The sequence below is a fragment of the Lathyrus oleraceus genome, chromosome 2, assembly GCF_024323335.1.
Source record: "Lathyrus oleraceus cultivar Zhongwan6 chromosome 2, CAAS_Psat_ZW6_1.0, whole genome shotgun sequence".
Classification (NCBI taxonomy): domain Eukaryota; kingdom Viridiplantae; phylum Streptophyta; class Magnoliopsida; order Fabales; family Fabaceae; genus Lathyrus; species Lathyrus oleraceus.
Window position 1 is genome coordinate 376,445,606 of NC_066580.1, and position 5,414 is coordinate 376,451,019.

Consider the following 5,414-nt stretch of genomic DNA (forward strand, 5'->3'; position numbering starts at 1 on the left):
CAAACCAGAATTAACTGATTCAGTTTTATACACATGTGAGATGTCACAGTCCCGATGTCGTGACATCTTACATGACATGTTGGTCCAGATGTTGAACTTCTTCAACCCAACATATTAAAACAACATAGGTGATTACCTTATTTGTTTTACAAAATTAATGCCAATCTTAAGGTACTAACAACCATAAACAATCCACTTTACTTAACCACTTGGACTTAGAAGATCCCATTTAGGACCTTTGCTTGGAGGCCTTTATTTACTTCTTTGTGATACTTTTGTAAACATTTGGATTTCATATGTAACTTACATACCTGTTGTAAGAATGGAATCATGGCACCACCTTCGGGGAACATGTTTGTAAGACCATTATCCTTTGTTTAGCATAGATCACTCTTGCACACACAAGGCTTTCTCTTTAGCTACCTTACAATGAGACCCTTTTATTTCCTTGTCGGTTTTTTTGCATTCATGCTGCATTAGCCAAATTTTATAATCAAATAAACAAACCCTTGATCCAACGTCAAGCGGCTTTTTCATAATCAAACTCAAAATACTTAATAACTACGATTAGTAATGTGCGCAACGAGCCTTAAGTGATGGAAAATGAGTGAGAATGGAGCATTCCTACCCTCACTCTGATTATTTTGGATGCATGACACTTGGCTTGTTATCTATAATAATCACCTATGTTCATAGACTTTAGTGCAATATAATCATAAACACTTTTCATAAACCCTTGTTTAAGGTAAAATCAACATAACCCATCAAACCTTATTTTTATGCCTTAGGGCACCAACCTGAAAACCCTTTTCTCAAAGGTAAAATCAACCAAACACATAAATATTTTTTACTCCGAACTACAGAGCTCTAATTCCTCATCCCCGAATGAGTGATACGTAGACACAAGGGCCCCAATCCTTGGTGGGCACTATAATAACAAAAACACCCCCTCTTTCACACATTCTTTTGAAAAATAAAACAATGACATATAAATCCCACGTACATAAAAACAACCCAAATGGTTCTCATGGAATACCATGGACATGAGGGGTGTTAATACCTTCCCCTCGCGTAACTAACTCCCGAATTCTAATCTCGGTTGCGAGACTGATACCTTATCCTTTTTTATAGTCACTACGCCAAATAAGGGAAAAGAGGGCGCTTTTTTTGGCCTATAACAGCGCTTTAAAGCGCCCTCTAATCTGGCGCTGGCATAGGTAAAGACATCGCTTTTTTTCCTGGTGAAAGCGCTCTCTAAAGTGGCTCTTTAAGCCCTTTAAGGGCCACTTTAGAGGGCGCTTTTTAAAGAAAGCGCCCTCTAAAGTGGAAATTTAAAGGGTTTAGAGGGCGCTTATTTTGGAAAGCGCCCTCTAAAGTGGGTGGTTATTTAAATTTTTCTTTAGGCTCCAAGAAAGCAACACACGAACACGCTCGACATCCTCAGCAGAAGAAAAAACAAATTCATAAAAACTTCTTCCTAAAGAAACAATTTCTCATTTACTTAACGACTTCCAAAAAAAGTGTTTAGTTTACCACGCAAGTCTTGAAGTTTCAGGGGAGGAACTCCTTTCAGTAGTTTAGAAGCAGAAAGTTTTTCACTGTTTGGATTCTGCAGTATTTGCTTTAGAACTGTAATGTGGCTTGTGTGAAAAATGTTAAACAAATTGGAAATGTTACGACATATAACAATGAAACACACGCAGGAATCATGAATACGTCAAGACAAGCATACTTACCCCAACCAAAGTATAGTCACCAACTACATCTATGGCTGACAGAATGCCTCTGCATCAATAAGAAGATATCACTAAGCATAAGGCCAAAAACACAAGCTATATACATAAGAAATTAGTAATAAGCAACAAACTCATATTAAATGAGGCGTGTGTGTGTGGATAGGAAGTCAACATACGTCAAGGATTTTCCTTTGAAAACTATAGGAGGAGCAACTGCAGCTAAGATACAGAATCCAATGTGAAGCTATAATCAGAAAAAGAAATGAGGCTAATTAAAGCTGATATGCATAAAGCAAAATAGTCAATACCAGGTAAAACATGAAAAACCATCCAAACTTAATAGCACTGTCAGTCCTGCAAAAGTAACAAAGCAAAGGATCCACGATCAAGAGAGTAATCACAAATCAGAAAGATGAATATGTCAATGGCTGGATGCACAATCTTGCTAACAATTCTCCATGCCACTCCCTTTCTACCCTCAATATTTAATGCTAAACATCTTTCCTTCCCAAACTCTATGTAACTAGGTCTTCTAATCTAACTAACTATTGAAACTGTACTGTAACTAACAATAGATATAAGGGAATATCTAACAGTGAACAACATCATCTTTGAAGAATACACCACTTCACACCAATACAGTGAAGGTGCTGGAGGTTGCAATGAAGACAACTAGGGGCGGACCGCGATGAAGGTATTTCCAACACAGTACTACCTTGCTCTACCAATAACCTTCCCCACAAGAAGAAAACAGGATCAGATAACTTACCTAACAACGAAAAAAATGCAACATACTGCAATGTTCGAAGGTGAATTGGAATTTCATTTGCGATATCATGATGAATAATTGGGAAAAATGGTGGCCAGTTCTTCTCCTCAATAACAATTCCAGCTGCAAAACAAAGTAGAACTTCAGATATCGATTGTCAGGTAAAAGCACCAGTCCAATCTTTTCTAGGAGATAAGTTTACAAATCAAGTGTGTAAAATAAGTCGACGCATATCTAGAGAATCCTCAATAGTAGTTCTATTCTGGCATTCAATTGAATGTCGGCACAAACAAAAAACCAACTAAAGAAACAATTAAACGTAATCCCAAATACCGGAAACGTAAACTACCTCGTGCAATGGCTTCTTCTTTGCGTCTGACTTCCTGCATTTTGACAAATCAAATGAAATGAAATGTAGGTAAATTTCATGGCATGTATAGTTAATAAGAAACTAGCACTCAAGGCTTCATATATTCTGAGTAAACAGAAAAATAAATTTCAACATATATATTCTAAACATCAAATAGAAGACACCAAGATCTATAGAGGACAAAACATGTTTAACCTTCACTCACTTGAGCTGAAGAGAATTACGACTATCAATAAATTTAACTATTTATTGTTTTCGATTAATATTTTATTTATTTTTAATTTTTAAATGTATACATTATAATACTTTTAAAATTAATTGAACCTACCAAAATATCATAAAACATTGGAACAACAAATTATGACGTGATAAATATCACTTAGAAACTTACACAATGTTTTTTTCTCCTTTCTAGATAGACTCTAATTTACTCTATCAAATAACATCCATACCTAAACTTCTTAAGTTACTAGCTACGCTATGTATGCTAGAATAAATACACTCATAAGCTGCATAGTGTACCTTTGATTGGTAGAAGGTGTTTTAGATATTGCTGCCTCCTTTTTCTACATCGAGAAACAAATGGAACAGTTGGTGAAATTTAACCCATAATGCCTAGTCTCCATTGCTAGCATTGCAACACAATAATTATTGTTGAGAATACTCAATAAATGTATGAACCAAGAAAAATGAAACCAAAAATGAACAATAGCGAACGTCAGAAGAGAAACCAAGTAATATGAAGATTAGAAAAATACCTATGGTGTCAAAATCGAACAGCTAACAACAAATTAATAGAAGGAGGAAACGTCGTAGATCTAACAGAGGTGGAAGGAGAACGCCTTAGAAGTAGCGAAAATCGTAGCAGTGAGAACCCTAACGTGAAAAAGAACGAAAATAACAGAGAGTGAAATAACAAAACGCGCAGTATGTTATAATTTTAATGTTTACTAAAGGGGACCTTAGAGGGCGCTTGTGGAAAAAAAGCGCCCTCTAAAGGGGGCCTAAGAGGGCGCTTATGAAAGCGCTCTCTAAGGCTTTCCAAAAGCGCTTTATAAACTGGAAATGCACATGGACTTATAGAGCGCTTTTTTAAAAGCGCCCTCTAAGGGTAACCTTAGAGGGTGCTTTCTAAAAAGCGCCCTGTATTGTTGTCCCTCTATCTCCTCCTTATTTTTTCGCTTCACCTTAGAGGGCACTTTATTACAAAAGCACCCTCTAAAGTGCGCTGTCTATTCCAGTTGTTCGCTCCTTATTTTTTCGCTTCACTTTAGAGTGCGCTTTTGTAATAAAGCGCCCTCTAAGGTGCGCTGTCTATTCCAGTTTTTGGCGTAGTGAGTGTTTCTCGTGCGCTTATCTTTCTGAGGGTTTTATCGATTATTTCCCTTTGCCTTCTCCGATGGAGGCACATAAAATAAAATTTGGTGGCGACTCTTCTGATATTTACCTACTATTAGGCATTTCTTTCGACATTCCCGATTTCGTTATCCGACTGAAAAAGTCTGGTTAAGACACCTTCCATTAGGTTGTTTTGTTATCATCCCGTCCTACATAAAAATATTGCATATCATATCATACATTTTCATTAAAATGGGATACTTTTGCATATAATCATTATTTTTGGGGGATTACAAAGTTTGTTGTAGGCACTTTTGAGACATGGATCCAGATAAGAGGAAGACCTTTCAAATGAGGTCACAATTACCTGACATGAAAATTATGGAGATTCTCATAGACAAACTAACTGGTACCATTCAAAGGAAGTTTGTACTCCGATACGGGAAGATTTTTGACCTCCTGAAAGTATAATGCAAGTGGAGGTCATCAATGCTCTTGCTCAATTTTATGACCCTCCTCTAAGGTGTTTTACCTTCCAAGACTTCCAACTGGCTCCTACTTTGGAGGAATTTGGACAAATCATGGATCCTCCAAGAAAGAAGAAAGGCCCTTACCAAGGGATTGGACAATTTGTAAAAGCTGAAGACTTGGCCATGACTCTCAATATACCAATCGAGGATCTATTGCCTCATTATAAAACAGATAGGGAAGCATAAGGTCTCAAAAGAAGATACTTGGAGATGATAGCTCAAGAGTTCGTAGATACCGAGAAATGGGAACCCTTCAGAGATATGTTGGCTTTGCTTATCTTTGGACTAGTCCTTTTTCCAAACATGGACAATTTCATCGACTCTAATACTATTAGTGTGTCATGGGCTATGAAGAATCAAGGGATGGACCTGATACCTGCTCTTCTTGTTGATGTATATTATACTATGCTTACGCGTCATGGCAAAAATAAAGGACTAATGGGTTTTTGTATTCCTCTCTTACACTAATTGCTCGCTTCTCACCTCTATGAGGATATCCACATGATCACGACTGTGAATAGCCATAATTAGTCTCAAAAGTTGGTGTCTCTCACAGAAAAATTAATCATATGTCACTCCATAAAGCTCAATGTAGAAGAGGTCTTGTGATGTTGTACATCCTAATAATGTACTGCATACTATTTTAGAGTTTATTGAAAGTTTTGATATCA

At 36.8% G+C, this 5,414-nt stretch overlaps 1 long non-coding RNA gene across 1 annotated transcript; it reads right to left on the reverse strand.

Moving 5' to 3' along the window:
- Positions 1-1,729: 1,729 nt before the first annotated feature.
- On the reverse strand, positions 1,730-2,184 carry LOC127119589 (uncharacterized). Its single transcript, XR_007802896.1, has 3 exons — positions 2,045-2,184; positions 1,913-1,980; positions 1,730-1,785 (listed from the first exon to the last, which is right to left on the reverse strand). It is a non-coding gene; the product is annotated as an uncharacterized LOC127119589 (long non-coding RNA).
- Positions 2,185-5,414: the final 3,230 nt, after the last annotated feature.